Here is a 19,877-nt window from a genome sequence, read left to right on the forward strand (position 1 = left end):
GCTGTGCTGATCGTAGTGTGATTGACAGGAAGTGGGTGTTTCTGGGCGGAAACTGGCCGTTTTATGGGAGTGTGCAGAAAAACGCAGGCGTTCGAGTTGCAAAACGCAGGAGTGGCTGGAGAAACGGGGGAGTGGTTGGGCAAACGCTGGGTGTGTTTGTGACGTCAAACCAGGAACGAAAAGGACTAAGCTGGTCGCAATGGCTGAGTAAGTCTGGAGCTACTCAGAAACTGCGGGGTAATCGTTACGAGAAAATTAGCGAAGCTTTCGTTCGCAATTCTGCTATGCTAAGATACACTCCCAGTAGGCGGCGGCTTAGCGTGTGCAATGCTGCTAAAAGCAGCTAGCGAGCGAACAACTCGGAATCACCCCCTTAGTGAGATGCAAAAGCATCTCACTTGTGCGAATGCCTCTGTCTGATTGACAGCCAGAGGCACTTGCAGGGCAGGAGGGGGTGTCGTTGCGGCGTTAAGGGGGCATAGACTTGGCGTCGAGGGGCCACGGCTGATTGCGGGGGGAAAGGGGTGGCTGGATCCGGCATGCAGGATGGACTTGCCCTGTGCTGGGGTCCCCCCGCATGTCAGGGTAATGGATCGTAGTAGATGTGTGTTTTTTCGCACATCTAGAATCCATGCTGAATTAGGCCCTTAAAGCAAATGAAAGATGATAGTGCCTTGCAAATCTACTGGAACTAAATGTTATTAAGTTTTTAGGTTAAATAGAATGCAATAGAAATAAAATGCCTAAATTAAGAAATGTGTGAGATAGTAAATAATCATTTACCCTGTCAGCAAAATTCTGTATGAAAACTGTATGCTTAAAATATATTTAATGGGGGGATCAGGGACTGTATATGGATTATAAAGAACAAGATTCCCTTATCAAGGATGATAAAGAGGTGTGTCAGCACCAGTGGTGGTTCCAGAGGTTGGGCTGCAGCACAGTTCAAAATTCAAACAGGGGAGCCAAACCAACTGCCACCAACTGCTATTCACAACTGACTCACTGCCAGTTGGTGTGGCTCCCCTATTTGAGTTTTGGACTGCACTGCAGCCCCACCTCTGGAGCCGCTACTGGTCAGGACCACCCATATGGATTGGTGGTGTAGTTTCTATAGAAATGACATGATCAATACCAAAGCAGCAGCCTAGTGTGTATGGCCGAGTGATGAGCGCTGATCTGCACTCCCGTATCATTGCCGTCCGCTGCCATCCGTTGGCCTGTTTTACTGGCCTAGTGAACCACTTTCCATAGTCTCTTACTGTGGAAAGTGGTTCACCCCCCGTGAACATTGCTGGGCCGCGTGAAAATCGCTCAGTGTGTATGCACTGTGCGATTTTCCAGCCAGCGATTTTCACATCATCTCTCTACATGCACACTGGGTAAAAATGCCCAGTGTGTATGCACCTTTAGTCGTTCCCTCACTTTAACCTCCCCTTAAGTCCACGTCCACATCAAAACTCTTGTCATTGTCAGATATCAATGCTGATGCTTATTGGTTACATCACTTCGTAAATCTGATAAGTGTATAATTTTGTATCACATTTAGATGTCACTGCCTTTTGATGTTTCTTGGCCCGCTGAGTATTCCCAATGCTCTATCAATAAACATGAAATGGAATAAAAGAAATCAACAATGGAGAACTTGTAAAAATAATAATAATAATAATAATAATAATAATAATATAATGTAAAATATATACTGAACTATGATAGATGTCATATTATATTGAGCAGGAGAATTAGATAATACAGGTTGAGTATCCCATATCCAAATATTCCGAAATACGAACTTTCTGCCCTGCGGTTGACCTAAAGTGACGTCACCGCTGAGCAGAAAGTTCCCATCATTGGTTACAATGTAGCGCATAGGCGCTACATTGTAACACTGCCGTGTGCTGCCTGTCAGTGAGGACAGGACCACACAGCTGATCAGGAGAGTGCTACAACGTGGCGCTCCCTGATTGGCTGAAGAAACCCACTTAGACAGAAGTCAGAGTGGGTTTCTGGCATTCGTGGAAAGGTGACCCATGTGCAAACATGGGTCCCCTTTCAGTTCGTGGTCGGGACACCGTTTTTTGTTTTTTTTCAAGTACGTGGATTACCCCTGGATTTCCCGAGGAGCCTGGACCCCTGGATCTCGTGAGTATAATTTCTTCAACAGGTACCCCTTGGATTCTACTGGAGAAGAGGACCGACCTGCGTGGGAACTTAAGGTAAGTATGTATGTATGTGTGTATGTATGTAATAAAATTATACTTTCACGGTGTGTGTGTCTTGTCTTTTTTTGGGTATTTTTTTAGTAGTAGTACTACAGGTACCAGCGGGCCAGTTTTTCCGCCGCATGCTGGTACTTGTGGTTCTCCAAGTACCAGCATGCGGGGGAGGCTTGCTGGGACTTGTAGTACTGCTACTAAAAACAATATCTTTTCTTTTACAACAAAGGCTATCAGCCCCCCCATCCGCAGCCCATTGGATGGGGGGGGACAGCCTCGGGCTTCACCCCTGGCCCTTGGGTGGCTGGGGGGGGGGGGACCCCTTGATTGAAGGGGTCCCCACTCCCCCAGGGTACCCCGGCCAGGGGTGACTAGTTGAATTTTTGATGCCACGGCCGCAGGGCACTATATAAAAGTGACCCCCGGCTGTGGCATTATCTGTCCAGCTAGTGGAGCCCGGTGCTGGTTTTAAAAATACGGGGGACCCCTACTCTTTTTGTCCCCCGTATTTTTGGAACCAGGACCAGGCGCAGAGCCCGATGCTGGTTGCTTAAATATGGGGGAACCCCTGTCATTTCCCCCCCCATATTTTTGCAACCAGGATCGGCTCAAAGAGCCCGAGGCTGGTTATGCTTAGGAGGGGGGACCCCACGCATTTTTTTTTATTATTTTACAGTGTTTAATTAAAAAAAAATAAAAAATAAACCCCAGCACGGATCACACAGATCCGGCCGAGATTGATTGTAAAAAAAGTCGGCAGTGTTTTGCTAATCACTGCCGTAAAAATAGAAAAAAAAACCACGAATGACATCGACATCGGAACAAAAGAAAAACCCGAATACGACAGCTTAGTAAATTAGTCGTAATCAATTCAAAAAGTTGCAGTTTTACACTTTCGATGTCATTCGTGATTGAACTTTGACCTGAAACGGGAAAATACGAATCTTAGTAAATTTACCCCCAGGGGGGAAATTTACTAAGCTCCCGATTTTGACCGAGATGCCGTTTTTTCATCAAAGTGTCATCTCGGTAATTTACTAAGCAATAATCACGGCAGTGATGAGGGCATTCGTAATATTTTGAAGTCCAAGAAAAAAATCACGAATGAATACACCATCGGTCAAAACGCGGCTGTTTAAGTATGAATCTCGGTCATTTACTAAGAAGTGCACAGCAAAAAAAAAACAAACACTGCCGTGAAAAATTACAACTCGTAAAAAAGTGCTAAAAAAAAACAGACCTACTTTTTTTTTCCGTGATTGGATAGGCATGCAGGGATCCATGAGATCCGTGCATGTATATCAGTGGGAAGGGGTGGGAAAGTTGTTATTTTATTAAAAAAAATTGCGTGGGGTCCCCCCTCCTAAGCATAACCAGCCTCGGGCTCTTTGAGCCGATCCTGGTTGCAGAAATATGGGGAAAAAATTGACAGGGGTTCCCCCATATTTAAGCAACCAGCATCGGGCTCTGCGCCTGGTCCTGGTTCCAAAAATACGGGGGACAAAAAGAGTAGGGGTCCCCCGTATTTTTAAAACCAGCACCGGGCTCCACTAGCTGGACAGATAATGCCACAGCCGGGGGTCACTTTTATATAGTGCCCTGCGGCCGTGGCATCAAAAATCCAACTAGTCACTCCTGGCCGGGGTACCCTGGGGGAGTGGGGACCCCTTCAATCAAGGGGTCCCCCCCCCCCCAGCCACCCAAGGGCCAGGGGTGAAGCCCGAGGCTGTCCCCCCCCATCCAATGGGCTGCGGATGGGGAGGCTGATAGCCTTTGTTGTAAAAGAAAAGATATTGTTTTTAGTAGCAGTACTACAAGTCCCAGCAAGCCTCCCCCGCATGCTGGTACTTGGAGAACCACAAGTACCAGCATGCGGCGGAAAAACGGGCCCGCTGGTACCTGTAGTACTACTACTAAAAAAATACCCAAAAAAACACAAGACACACACACCGTGAAAGTATAATTTTATTACATACATACACACATACATACATACTTACCTTATGTTCCCACGCAGGTCGGTCCTCTTCTCCAGTAGAATCCAAGGGGTACCTGTTGAAGAAATTATACTCACGAGATCCAGGGGCCCAGGGTCCTCGGAGAAATCCTTTGTAATCCACGTACTTGAAAAAAAAAAAAAAAAAACGCTTACCCGAGCCACGCACTAAAAGGGGACCCATGTTTGCACATGGATCCCCTTTTCCCGACTGCCAGAAAACCCACTCTGACTGATGTCTAAGTGGGTTTCCTCAGCCAATCAGGGAGCGCCACGTTGTAACACTCTCCTGATCGGCTGTGTGCTCCTGTCCTAACTGACAGGCGGCACACGGCAGTGTTACAATGTAGCGCCTATGCGCTACATTGTAACCAATGCTGGGAACTTTCTTGCTCAGCGGTGACGTCACTTTAGGTCAACCGCAGGGCAGAAAGTTCCCATCATTGGTTACAATGTAGCGCATAGGCGCTACATTGTAACACTGCCGTGTGCTGCCTGTCAGTGAGGACAGGAGCACACAGCTGATCAGGAGAGTGCTACAACGTGGCGCTCCCTGATTGGCTGAAGAAACCCACTTAGACAGAAGTCAAAGTGGGTTTCTGGCATTCGTGGAAAGGTGACCCATGTGCAAACATGGGTCCCCTTTCAGTTCGTGGTCGGGACACCGTTTTTTTTTTTTTTTCAAGTACGTGGATTACCCCTGGATTTCCCGAGGAGCCTGGACCCCTGGATCTCGTGAGTATAATTTCTTCAACAGGTACCCCTTGGATTCTACTGGAGAAGAGGACCGACCTGCGTGGGAACTTAAGGTAAGTATGTATGTATGTGTGTATGTATGTAATAAAATTATACTTTCACGGTGTGTGTGTCTTGTCTTTTTTTGGGTATTTTTTTAGTAGTAGTACTACAGGTACCAGCGGGCCCGTTTTTCCGTCGCATGCTGGTACTTGTGGTTCTCCAAGTACCAGCATGCGGGGGAGGCTTGCTGGGCCTTGTAGTACTGCTACTAAAAACAATATCTTTTCTTTTACAACAAAGGCTATCAGCCTCCCCATCCGCAGCCCATTGGATGGGTGGGGACAGCCTCGGGCTTCACCCCTGGCCCTTGGGTGGCTGGGGGGGGGACCCCTTGATTGAAGGGGTCCCCACTCCCCCAGGGTACCCCGGCCAGGAGTGACTAGTTGGATTTTTGATGCCACGGCCGCAGGGCACTATATAAAAGTGACCCCCGGCTGTGGCATTATCTGTCCAGCTAGTGGAGCCCGGTGCTGGTTTTAAAAATACGGGGGACCCCTACTCTTTTTGTCCCCCGTATTTTTGGAACCAGGACCAGGCGCAGAGCCCGATGCTGGTTGCTTAAATATGGGGGAACCCCTGTCAATTTTTTTCCCATATTTCGGCAACCAGGATCGGCTCAAAGAGCCCGAGGCTGGTTATGCTTAGGAGGGGGGACCCCACGCAATTTTTTTTTAAAATTTTACAGTGTTTAATTAAAAAAATAAAAAAAATAAAACCCCAGCACGGATCACACAGATCCGGCCGAGATTAATTGTAAAAAAGTCGGCAGTGTTTTGCTAATCACTGCCGTAAAAAACACAAAAAAAACACGAATGACATCGACATCGGAAGAAAAGAAAACCCCGAATACGACAGCTTAGTAAATCCATCGTAACAAATTCAAAAAGTTGCAGTTTTACACTTTCGATGTCATTCGTGATTGAACTTTGACCTTTTTTCGGAAATTACGAATGTTAGTAAATGTACCCCCAGGTGTATGAATAAGTAGAATTTAAATATGGTCTGATCTCTCAGAATATAATCTAGTATGGTATATGTCTCAATTTAAGATAGAAGAGGCAAAAAGTGTTGAGAAATAATAGACAAGGATTGTGCAGGTTAGCCATACTGTAAAATAAACAAATTACTTCATCAATGGATACAGTCTCAATAAAGAAAAGAAAAAATGCAAAGATGGCGCTTCACTTCAAAGGTGCAGCAACCAAACAGACAGGACAGTCACCTCAGTCCTTTAAAGTTTCTAGAATGTTCTTGGGTTTGCTGTGGTGCGCTCCCTGGGTCAGTTAACGACAGTTTATGGTAAGATCCAATGGCAGGGTACTATGTTCATCCACACTTGATCAGCGAGAGTAAGACAGACGTGGGGAAATTCAAATATCTTCTCTCTGAACACTCCACCAATTCACCATCATAGGTATCCCCCAAAAAATATAGAAGTTCGCATATAGTGAAGTACAATTTTATTCTAATTGGTGTGCAAATTAGCATAAAGTATTCAGTGCAAGTAAAAATTCATGGGGTATGATTTCCCATATAATACATCACGTAACCACAATGGGTAGGAATAGCAGCAATAGATACGGTAATTTCAGTGCAAGTCAAGTTAATTCCTTGAGGAAGGCTTACATATAAAGCTGAAACGCGTTGGTGATTGATTGGAGGGACCTTCCATGACCAGAGGGGAGCAAAATCAGCCGAGAATCTGCATGTTTTGACTGTTGCTGTTTATCCCGGGAGGCAACCTTCCATGCGAATTTGGGTGGGCTAGTTGACACCCCATGAAATCTGGTACGCAGGTCCGCCTAATCAGTGGTGGATTTTTTATATTATTATATTTTTATTGTTTGCTGCTATTTATATCCTTTGTGGTATGCTATTTTGATTGTGGGAAGCGATACCCCATGAATTAACTTGACTTGCACTGAAATTACCGTATCTATTGCTGCTATTCCTACCCATTGTGGTTACGTGATGTATTATATGGGAAATCATACCCCACAAATTTTTACTTGCACTGAATACTTTATGCTAATTTGCACACCAATTAGAATAAAATTGTACTTCACTATATGCGAACTTCTATATTTTTTGGGGGATACCTATGATGGTGAATTGGTGGAGTGTTCAGAGAGAAGATATTTGAATTTCCCCATGTCTGTCTTACTCTCGCTGATCAAGTGTGGATGAACATAGTACCCTGCCATTGGATCTTACCATAAACTGCCGTTAACTGACCCAGGGAGCGCACCACAGCAAACCCAAGAACATTCTACAGTCTCAATAAAGGCAATGGCTCACATATTGTGCAACAAAATAACAATGTCTAAATAACAAAAAAGACAAATAGAATAAATAAATAAATACTCCTGACTGAAATTCTGTGTGCCGGTGTATTATTTCACATCTATAGTAGTTTATTGTGAAAGACCTAAATTTGGATTACACACTGTTAGTCATCTCCTTAATAGTTACAAGAAAGTATATTCATCAAAGGTGCTACAAATTAAATACAATTTCGACAGATGTACACAAATTGTAACGGCAGTAGGCAAAATAGGCAACAGTGTTTAACATTATTGTGGAGATGGCCATATATTAACCGTCTCGTTAACAGCTTTCAAAAATGTATAGCACGTAATAACACATTGTAGATCAGTATGCCTATACCACAAAAAAATATGGATTATAGTAAATTACTACCAGTCAGTCAGAAATAAAAAATAAAAGTACAAAAAAGGAAGGAAGGATTGCCTATGTCTGCCAGCTTCTCGGTAAGTGAAAAACAGGATTTTAATACCTACCGGTGAATCCTTTTCTCCAAGTCCGTAGAGGATGCTGGGGTCCACTTCATGACCATGGGGTATAGACGGTTCCACAGGAGCCATGGGCACTCTTAAGACTTTTCAATGGGTGTGAACTGGCTCCTCCCTCTATGCCCCTCCTCCAGACCTCAGTAATAGGAATTGTGCCCAGGGAGACGGACATTTCGAGGAAAGGATTTACTTTAAAACTAATGGTGAGATACATACCAGCTCACACCGCAACCATGCCGCACACATGGCCTTTAACACAACACATGCCAACCGGCATGAACCAATTACAGCAACATGCTGAAAACTAATAAAACACAACTTGTGTAACTCTAATAAACAAAACTGCAGGTAAAGTACGCACTGGGACGGGCGCCCAGCATCCTCTATGGACTAGGAGAAAAGGATTTACCGGTAGGTATTAAAATCTTGTTTTCTCATATGTCCTCGAGGATGCTGGGGTCCACTTCATGACCATGGGGTTTATACCAAAGCTCCAGTACGGGCGGGAGAGTGCGGATGACCCTGCAGCACCAATTGACCGAACTAGAGGTCTTCATCGGCCAAGGTGTCAAACTTGTGGAACTTAGCAAATGTGTTTGACCCTGACCAAGTAGCTGCTCTGCAAAGTTGTAATGCCGAGACCCCCCAGGCAGCCCCCCAGGATGAGCCCACCTTCCTAGTAGAATGGGCCTTCACCGACGTAGGTAACGGCAATCCAGCCATAGAATGTGCATGCTGAATCGTCCCTCTGATCCAGCGCGCAATAGTCTGCTTGGAAGCAGGACACCCAATCTTTTTGGGAGCATACAGGACAAACAGAGCCTCTGTTTTCCGTATCCTAGCTGTTCTAGTGACATAAATCTTCAAAGCTCTAACCACATCTAGAGACTTTGACTCAGTGAACGTGTCAGTAACTACTGGCACCACAATAGGTTGGTTTATGTGGAAAGATGAAACCACCTTTGGAAGAAAATGTTGTCGAGTTCTCAACTCTGCTCTATCTTCATGAAAGACCAGGTAAGGGCTCTTGTGAGACAAGGCCCCCAATTCAGACACCCGCCTTGCGGATGCCAATGCCAAAAGCATCACCCCTTTCCAAGTGAGAAACTTCAACTCTATCTCTTGTAGAGGCTCAAACCAATCCGATTGAAGGAACTGCAACACCACATTAAGGTCCCATGGTGCCACTGGAGGCACAAATGGAGGCTGGATGTGCAGAACCCCTTTCACGAAGGTCTGAACCTCTGGAAGAGCGGCCAATTGTTTTTGGAAAAAAATTGACAAGGCCGAAATCTGGACCTTGATTGACCCCAATTGAAGGCCCACCTCCACACCAGCCTGCAGAAAATGGAGAAAACGTCCCAACTGAAACTCTTCTGTTTTACCATTTCTGGATTTCCAGAGCCTTTTCCACTGGAAGAAATACTCTCTGAACTTCTGTGTCCAGAATCATCCCGAGAAAAGACAATCTTGTCGTCAGTTCCAACTGTGACTTCGGAAAATTTATGATCCAACCATGTTGTTGGAGTATGGACAGGGAGAGTGTGATGTTCTATAGCAACTGCTCCCTGGATCTCGCCTTTATCAGGAGATCGTCCAGATAAGGAATTATATTGACTCCTGTTTGACGAAGGAGGACCATCATCTCCGCCATCACCTTGGTGAATACCCTCGGCGCCGTGGAGAGACCGAAAGGCAACATCTGGAACTGGTAATGGCAATCCTGAACCACGAATCTCAGATAATCCTGGTGAAGAGGATAAATGGGAACATGCAGGTAAGCATCCTTTATGTCCACTGACACCATGTAATCCCCCTCCTCCAGACTGGAAATCACTGCCCTGAGTGATTCCATCTTGAACTTGAACCGTTTCAAGTAGAGATTCAGATTTTTTAGGTTTAGGATCGGACTGACCGAGCCGTCCGGCTTCGGAACTACAAAGAGGCTTGAATAAAACCCCTCCCCTTGTTGTGACAAAGGTACCAGGACTATGACCTGATCCTGACATAATTTTTGAATTGCCGCTGTTACTGCATCTCATTCTGGAAGAGAAGCTGGCAAGGTCGATTTGAAAAATCGGCATGGGTAAATGTATTGAAACTCCAGCTTGTACCCCTGGGATACTATCTGCAAATCCCAGGGGTCCAGGCCAGACTGAACCCAACCTTGGCTGAACAGTTTGAGACGTGCCCCCACCAGAGTGGCCTCCAGCAAGGGAGCCCCAGTGTCATGCTGTAGATTTGGCAGAAGTAGGGGTTGACTTCTGCTCCTGGAATCCTGAAGTCGTGGAGGACTTCTTTCCCTTTCCCTTTCCCCTTCCCCTACCTGCAAAGAAGGGAGAACCTTTGGCCTTTTTGTATCTATTGGGCTGAAAGGACTGCATGTGAGAGTGATATGTCTTTTTTGCTGGTGCAGGAGCAGAAGGCAAAAAAGTCGACTTACCTGCGGTAGCCGCTGAGACTAACGCATCCAGTCCATCACCAAATAAGGCCTCACCTTTATACGGGAAAGCCTCCATATTCTTTTTTTGAATCTACATCCGCGTTCCACTGGCGAATCCACAACGCCTGCCGAGCCGATACTGCCATGGTAGCGGCTGTTGAACCCAAGAGTCCAATATCTTTCATCGCCTCTAGCATGTATGCGGTAGCATCTTTGATATTCCCTAACTTAAGGAGTATCTCATCTTTATCAATCATGTCAATTTCTGATGACAAGCTTTCTGACCATTTTTCAATAGCGCGACTCACCAACGCGCAAGCAATTGTGGCCCTGAGCAGCTGTTAGGGTCTCCTGCCCTGTGCTGCCACGTCGTCATGGCAACCGGGAGACAAGTGCTAGCGGAGTAACCTGAGCGCAGCTGATACTCCGGTTCGGGTCTTTTGCTGTGCAGTGGTTACAGGCATGGGATCCGGTGCTGGTTTTTGTGCTCACAGTCTGTGAGGTCTGAGGGGGGCGTGGACAGCACCTGCTTTATAAGGCCTCTTCTCAGATTAAGCAGATGCTGCTGAATCTTTGTTGGTTAGTCAGTTCCTGAAAGTTAGCCAGTACTGTGTAGCTTTGTATTTTGTTATTGCTTACTGCAAATAGGCCTGGGCATTTGGTACTACACTCTGCCAATCCAGACCTAGCAGTAAGACTGGAGTCAGTCGTTTAGCCTGCTGAGGTTCTTTTGCTATTCTGTGAACCCAGCAGGTTTGTGGCTGTACTTTCAGACCTGCCTGCATAATCCTCTCTCACTGTGCAGGGCGTCCATGTGTCAGTTTAGTGGCAGTAAGCTGAACCTGGGCCCTGCAAGTGAGAATAAGGATTGTGGAGACTCTCCTTGTGTCTATTATTCCATCTCTGACCAAGGAGTTTACTGCCACACCCGTTGGTAACCCTTTAGGGTTTTGCTGTTGCCCTTAGCAACAGCATTTCGGGTTCTCTACGTATTAAAACACAACATCTTGCTTTTTCCATCTGAGCATTTCTAATACTAGGGAGACACCCAGTTTCTTAGCCTCTGGGCTTCTCTGTTCACTCTGTGTTGGTTTTGTTACCCTATCACCTTCTGTGTACGTTATGTCATATTTCCCAGTCTGTCTGTGAGTTCCTTTGTTTTGCATCTCTCTCTGTTCAGACACCAGTACATTCCTGCAGGCACTGGTGTGTATAACAGTTCAAACACCAGTACATTCCTGCAGGCACTGGTGTGCATAACATATTCAGCAGCCCAATACTCCTGTTGAAATTTTGTGGGAATATGGAGCATACCTCTCAAAATACGTTGCAACAGGTGGTCGATCAGGTGCAGGTCCTGACTCGTCAATTTAATGATTTGTCCATTAAAATGCACACCTCCCAGGCCGCTGGCGGAGCTCCCGCAGCAGCAGCACCTTCAGGGGTTAAGGAGCCGAAAGTAAATCTTCCGGATCGTTTTTCTGGAGATCGCTCGCAGTTCTTTTGTTTCAAGGAGAGCTGCAAGTAATATTTCCAGCTTAGGCCTCAGTCTTCTGGGTCAGAGATTCAGCGGGTGGGCATAGTGATTTCCTTGCTACAAGGAGACCCACAGGTCTGGGCATATGGGTTGCAGCCTGACTGTCCGTCGCTTAAAAGTGTTGATGCTTTTTTTACGGCACTGGGCATGTTGTATGATGACCCTGACAAGACGGCCTCAGCCGAGGCTCAGATTTCGATCCTTAAGCAAGGGCGAAGGCCAGTTGAGGTTTACTGTACGGAGTTTCGGAGGTTGGCCCATGATACCCAGTGGAATGACCCAGCCCTGAGACACCAGTACCGAAGAGGTCTTTCTAACCAGATAAAAGACCAACTGGTACAATATCCATTGCCTGATAGCTTGGATCAGCTCATGCAGTTATCCATCCGGGTGGATAGACGGCTGAGAGAGCGTAGGCTTGAAAGGGAGACCGAGGTTTCCTTCTTTCCCAAGGGAACCTCAGACTCTGAGGAATTTTCCGAGGAGCCTATGCAGATTGGGGCTACCCGCCTCTCCTCGCGTGAGAAGACGCGGAGGAGACAGCAGGGGTTGTGTTTGTACTGTGGGAATAAGGGTCATGTGGTAGTATCATGCCCAGAAAAGCCGGAAAACTTCAGGGCCTGAGGGTGATGGGAAATATCCTGTCAGGCCAGAAGTCAGAATTTCCCAAGAAGACTTTTATCATTCCGGTGACCTTGAAGATCCTCGGTCAAACTGTCAAGACTGAGGCCTTTGTGGACAGTGGGGCCGACGGGGTTTTTATGGACCGCCAATTCGCCCTGAAACACTCTGTTTCCTTAGTACCCTTGGCGTCGGAAATTGAGATTTGTGGGTTAAACGGGGAACCATTATCCCAGGGTAAAATTACCTCTTGCACTAGCCAGATTTCTTTGTTTATTGGAGCCACACACTCTGAAAAATTGTCCTTTTATGTGACTGTCTGTACTTTTGCCCCATTGGTGTTGGGGTTACCCTGGTTAAGGGCCCACAATCCTCAATTTGACTGGGTCTCTGGGGAGATTCTTAGTTGGGGTACTGATTGTTTCAGGAGTTGCTTGAGCCTTCCAGTCAGGCTCTCGCAGCTAAGTTTGCAAGGATTGCCAGGGTGTTATGCAGATTTTGCGGACGTGTTCTCCAAAAAAGTTGCAGAGGTACTACCTCCCCATCGCCCCTATGACTGTGCCATTGATTTGTTGCCGAATGCTAAGCTTCCCAAGAGCAGGTTGTACTCCCTGTCACGTCCTGAGACTCAGGCTATGGCAGAGTACATTCAGGAGAACTTGGCTAAAGGATTTATCAGACCTTCACAGTCTCCAGTTGGGTCGGGATTCTTCTTCGTTGGTAAAAAGGACGGTTCATTGCGACCCTGCATCGACTTCAGGGAATTGAACCGTATCACGATTAAAAACTCATACCCGCTGCCTCTCATTTCGGTCTTGTTTGACCAGCTTCGTACTGCCACCATTTTTTCTAAGATTGACCTACGCGGTGCGTACAATCTAATCCGAATAAGAGAGGGGGATAAATGGAAGACTGCCTTTAATACCCACTCAGGGCATTATGAATATTTGGTGATGCCTTTCGGGCTCTGTAATGCCCCGGCAGTCTTCCAGGATTTCATGAACGATGTGCTCAGGGAATATTTGGATAGATTCTTAGTTGTATACTTAGATGACATCCTAATCTTCTCCCATTCCCTGGAGGAACATCGGAAGCATGTACGCTTAGTCCTCCAGAAACTCAGAGACCACCGGCTTGGGGCGAAGCTGGAGAAGTGCGAATTTGAAGTTCAGCAAATCGCATTTCTAGGATATATTATCTCCCCAGAAGGTTTCCAAATGGAGGGTTCCAAGGTACAGGCAGTCCTGGATTGGGTGCAGCCCACTAGTTTGAAGGCGCTTCAGCGTTTCCTGGGCTTTGCAAATTTTTATAGACGATTTATCGCTGGATTTTCGTCTATAGTGGCGCCCTTGGTGGCACTCACTAAGAAAGGGGCGGATGTTGCTCACTGGTCTCGTGAGGCCAAAGCGGCTTTTGCCCGTCTCAAAAGGGCATTTGTCTCGGCCAAGGTGCTGCGACACCCAGATCCAGAGCGTCCTTTTGTGGTGGAGGTGGATGCCTCTGAGATGGGTATTGGGGCAGTGCTCTCTCAGATGGGAGTGTCTGATAATCGCCTTCATCCCTGTGCTTACTTTTCCCGTAAATTTTCGCCTGCCGAGATGAATTATGACGTGGGTAACCGGGAATTGTTGGCTATTAAGGATGCACTCGAGGAGTGGAGACACTGGCTTGAGGGGGCTAAGTTTGTGGTCTCAATTCTCACCGAGCATAAGAATTTGGCATATTTAGAGTCAGCGAAGCGTCTCAATGCCAGGCAGGCACGATGGGCTTTGTTTTTTGCTCGCTTTAATTTTTTGATAACATATCGCCCTGGGTCAAAAAACATCAAGGCTGATGCGCTCTCGCTGAGTTTTGCTCCAATCCAGGAGACCACCGAGGAGCCGTTGCCCATTGTGTCCCCATCATGTATTAAAGTGGGCATTACCCAGGACCTCTTGTCATTAGTCCTTAGAGCACAGGAGCAGGCTCCTCCAGACCTTCCGGTAGGTCTTTTGTTTGTGCCTCCTAGGTTAAGACAGCGAGTGTTCCTGGAATTCCATGCCAAGAAGTCGGCAGGTCACCCGGGTATTGCCAGAACTCGGGAGTTGCTATCTAGGGCGGTGTGGTGGCCCTCGGTGGCTAAGGATGTGGATCAGTGGGTTCGGGCATGTGACATCTGTGCCCGAAATAAGACTCCTAGAGGGGTTCCTGTTGGCCCATTACATCCACTCTCTATTCCATCTAAGCCATGGACCCACATTTCAATGGATTTTGTTGTGGACTTGCCCAAATACTCTGGGATGACAGCCATCTGGGTTGTCGTTGACAGGTTTTCGAAGATGGCGCACTTCGTTCCACTGGTTGGGCTGCTATCGGCCAGACGCCTGTCTGAATTATTTATGCTGCATGTTGTGCGCCTCCACGGGTTGCCACTTGATGTGGTCTCTGACCGCGGATCCCAGTTTGTGGCCAAATTCTGGAGGGCATTTTGTTCCGATCTCCAGATTTCTGTCAGCTTGTCGTCAGGCTACCATCCGCAGTCTAATGGGCAGACTGAAAGGGTGAACCAGACCTTGGAGCAGTTCCTCAGGTGTTATGTCTCCAAGTGTCAGACTGACTGGGTTGCTCATCTGTCAATGGCGGAGTTTGCCTATAACAACGCGGCTCACTCTGCTACAGGGATCTCTCCCTTCCTTTGTGTGTATGGGCATCATCCTAAGGCCAATTCTTTTGACCCCCTGGACTCCACGCCTGGTGGTTCCTCTGTCGTTTCGGTCCTTAGAGGTATTTGGAGGAAAGTGAAGAAAGCCCTTGTGTCTGTGTCATTAGTGACCAAAAGGGTTTTTGATAAGCGGAAAAGACCCTGCAGCTTCAAATTAGGAGACTTCGTCTGGTTGTCTACCAAGAATTTGAAGTTGAAACAGCCATCTCATAAGTTAGGCCCCCGGTTCATCGGCCCTTATAAGATCACCAGGGTTATCAATCCGGTGGCATTTCAGTTAGATCTGCCCCGTTCTTTGGGTATCAATAAAACATTTCATTGTTCCCTTTTAAAACGGGCGATTAGTAATCCTTCTTCCAGAGGAAGACCTTCCCCTCTTCTGATACGCGGCCAGAGGGAGTTTGTTGTTGAAAGGATTCTTGACTCCAAGATGGTTCGGGGTCGGCTGTCATTTTTGGTGCACTGGAAGGGGTATGGCCCGAAGGAGCGGTCGTGGGTGCGCAGTTGTGATCTTCATGCCCCCAGACTGATACGCTCTTTCTTCTCGCAGTTCCCCGATAAACCCGGTGGTAGGGGTTCTTTGACCCCTCGTCAGAGGGGGGGTACTGTTAGGGTCTCCTGCCCTGTGCTGCCACGTCATCATGGCAACCGGGAGACAAGTGCTAGCGGAGTAACCTGAGCGCAGCTGATACTCCGGTTCGGGTCTTTTGCTGTGCAGTGGTTACAGGCATGGGATCCGGTGCTGGTTTTTGTGCTCACAGTCTGTGAGGTCAGAGGGGGGCGTGGACAGCACCTGCTTTATAAGGCCTCTTCTCAGATTAAGCAGATGCTGCTGAATCTTTGTTGGTTAGTCAGTTCCTGAAAGTTAGCCAGTACTGTGTAGCTTTGTATTTTGTTATTGCTTACTGCAAATAGGCCTGGGCATTTGGTACTACACTCTGCCAATCCAGACCTAGCAGTAAGACTGGAGTCAGTCGTTTAGCCTGCTGAGGTTCTTTTGCTATTCTGTGAACCCAGCAGGATTGTGGCTGTACTTTCAGACCTGCCTGCATAATCCTCTCTCACTGTGCAGGGCGTCCATGTGTCAGTTTAGTGGCAGTAAGCTGAACCTGGGCCCTGCAAGTGAGAATAAGGATTGTGGAGACTCTCCTTGTGTCTATTATTCCATCTCTGACCAAGGAGTTTACTGCCACACCCGTTGGTAACCCTTTAGGGTTTTGCTGTTGCCCTTAGCAACAGCATTTCGGGTTCTCTACGTATTAAAACACAACATCTTGCTTTTTCCATCTGAGCATTTCTAATACTAGGGAGACACCCAGTTTCTTAGCCTCTGGGCTTCTCTGTTCACTCTGTGTTGGTTTTGTTACCCTATCACCTTCTGTGTACGTTATGTCACATTTCCCAGTCTGTCTGTGAGTTCATTTGTTTTGCATCTCTCTCTGTTCAGACACCAGTACATTCCTGCAGGCACTGGTGTGTATAACAGTTCAAACACCAGTACATTCCTGCAGGCACTGGTGTGCATAACAGCAGCGTACCATTGGCAACATAAATGGATTTTAATGTAGTCTCCATTTTGCGGTCTGCCGGCTCCTTTAGTGAAGCCGTCCCAGGTGCAGGGAGAATTACTTTCTTTGACAACCTGGACAGGGCACTGTCTAACACCGGGGGTGACTCCCACTTTTTCCTGTCCTCTATAGGATAAAGATAAGCCATCTGAATCCTCTTGGGAATACGAAATTCCTTTTCGGGATTCACCCACACCCCTTCAAAGAGAGTATTTAACTCGTGGGAAGGAGGGAAAGTAACCTTAGATTTCTTTTCTGTATAGAAATAGGCCTTCTCCTGAGGTACAGGAGTGGATTCAGTAACCTCCAGAACTTCTCTTATAGCCACAATCATATATTGCATATTTTTCGCCAATTTATGATCTATTTCCCTGGAGTCACTATCGTCAACACAGGAATCAGTGTCCGTGTCGGTGTCAGTATTTACAATATTTGCAAATGGCCTCTTATGTGACCCAGAGGAGTCGCCTGCGGGTGAAAGAACAGAACCCTGAAAAATCACATCTTCCACAGACTTTCTCCAGCATTCTGCGTGAGATTCAGACTTATCTAACCTCCTATTGATATGATGCATACTAGCACATATTTCTTTCACCCATGCAGGCTCTTGGTGTGCCGGTAGCGCCACCACATTACAAGTCTGTGTCCCTAAAATGGCTTCCTCCGGGGAAGAACTCCCTGCCTCTGACATGTCTTACACACGTGCACAACACACACATAGATACACTGGGACTTATAGGGGACAGACCCACAATAAAATCTGTCAGAGGGACACAGTTTAGGAGCAGCCAGTTCACAACCCCAGCGCCAGTATATAGTGCCTGTGAACACAAACTACCCACTGACATGCAGCGCTGATTTACACAGTAAACACACTTGTAAAGCACCAAATTCGCTTGTGCCCCCCACTGTTTTGCACTCTGATACTTGTAGTCAGAAGTGGAGGAGGACCAGCAATGTCTGCAGCCTGAAGAGAGAGAGAAAATGGCACTGAGCAGTGTGCTGGCTGCCTGAGGAAGAAGCTCCGCCCCCGCAATGGTGCATTTTACCTTAGAGAGTTTTTATTATATTTATACTGGCGGGGGTTAGGGCTGGGCCTGGCATCTTATGCCTCCTTTTAGCCAGTTTATATAGGTATTTTGCTCCCAGGGCGCCCCCCCCCCCGTGCCCTGAACCCTGCAGTGCCTGTGTGTGTGGGCAGCAATGGCGCGCTGCGCTCCCGCCAGCCACAAGGTACCTCAGCCGTCACTTTACTTGATTGAAGATCTATCTTCTTACACTCACCTGTCTTCTGACTTCTGGCTCTGTGAGGGGGGTGACGGCGTGCTGTGGGAGTGAGCATCTAGACACGGCTAGCGTTCAGTACCCTTCAGGAGTAGTGGTGTCCTGTCAGCCAGAAGCAGAGCCATGAAACTCTTCAGCAAGTTGGTTCCTACTTCTGCCCCCTCAGTCCCACGAAGTAGGGAGACTGTTGCCAACAGTTCTCCCTGAAAATAAAAAACCTAAGATAAGTCTTTTCAGAGAAACTCAGTAGAGCTCCTCTGGAGTGCATCCAGTCTGCCTGGGGACATTTCTAAAAACTGAGGTCTGGAGGAGGGGCATAGAGGGAGGAGCCAGTTCACACCCATTGAAAAGTCTTAAGAGTGCCCATGGCTCCTGCGGAACCATCTATACCCCATGGTCATGAAGTGGACCCCAGCATCCCAGAGCCGGATTAAGAGGGGGGGGTCGGGGGATACGTACCCCCGGGTCCCCCTTTCCAAAAGGGCCCCCTGCCACACCACAGATCGGATCTCTCTTCCGATCCAATCTGTGGTACTGTAGAGATGTACCCTGTATTCCAGGGCACATCAGAGCGGCAGGGTGCAGGGGATCTGCGTCCCCTGCAGAGTACAGCGGTGACCTGTCAGTAAGCGGCGGGTGTCCGGTGCAGGGACCAGGTGTTTCCCTGCATCAGACTGGAAGTGGCGACGGGCAGCGGCGCTTCAAACTTGGCGCCATTTTGTCAGCCAATCTGAAGCGCTGGCGGCGGGCCAATCACGGCTCACGGGGCACCGGCCAATCAGAAGATGGCGCGGCAAGCCAATCGGTGCTCGCTGCGTCATAGGCCCCGCCCCCAGCATCTGAAGTCAGACGCCGGGCGGGAGCCAAAGACGACGACCGCGCGGAAGAGCGCAGAAGACACCGGACGGGAGCCGAAGAGGGAGGCCGCGCTGAAGAGCAGTGAAGAGCCGGACGGAGGGAGAAGAGCTCCGGTGGCCGCTGAAGAGGCCGGAAGACGCTGTGCTCCTGATGGAAGATGACCCGGACCAGGTGAGGCTGATCTCACCCCCCCCCCCATCCTTTCCTCCCTAGACCTTTAGGGATCGGGCACTAGGCCCGTAGGTACAGTCAGGCCCTCCCGGCCTGTGGGTATGTAGCCGGGCCCTCTCGGCCCGTGGCCATTTATAGTTGGGCCCTCCCGGCCCAAGGGCGCATGGTGGGCATTAGGCCCCGTTAATAGGTGTGCCCCCCACCCCTCCACCCCTCTCTTCAATAGGGGCCCCACTGTCTAAAGTACCCCGGGCCCCCCATGGTCTTAATCCGGCTCTGCAGCATCCTCTAGGACGTATGAGAAAATGTGTATCTGAATCCAAACCAAATAAATATTCCACCTGTGCGGTTGTTTTGGAAGCAAAATACCATTTGAAGCACTAAAGTTCTAGAAACATATTGTAATGTGTTACCATACTGAAACCTGTGTGTCGGGCCGCTGTGTGCAAAGCGTCCCGCCCGCATAGTGATGTCCTGCTGCAGACATTACTGTTTATTATGGTAGGGAATCTTGGCCCATTTCCCTGCGCACCTGTATGGGATGCAAGGAAACACAAACAAATGGATCTTCATCTACTGTTCCGGGGGCATTCCGTGCTGCATTAAATTGCCCCTTGGTAATCACTGTAAAATATACAGTTGGTTTAAAGTAGCAATATTTTAATCAGAAGTCAAAAGGAGTAAAACAAATAATAAGATAAACAAATTAGCATCATACCATATGTGTCTTATTGTCCCCACAGTCCATAGACTATGTATTACACTGTAGATGTGAACAGAATCCCTCTGAGAATCAGTCACACAGCAAATTCATTAAATCTATCATACTTTCAGAAAACTGAGACAAGAACAGCAAGGTAGCCAGCAATAA

This window comes from Pseudophryne corroboree, chromosome 3 (assembly GCF_028390025.1).
Source record: "Pseudophryne corroboree isolate aPseCor3 chromosome 3, aPseCor3.hap2, whole genome shotgun sequence".
NCBI lineage: Eukaryota > Metazoa > Chordata > Amphibia > Anura > Myobatrachidae > Pseudophryne > Pseudophryne corroboree.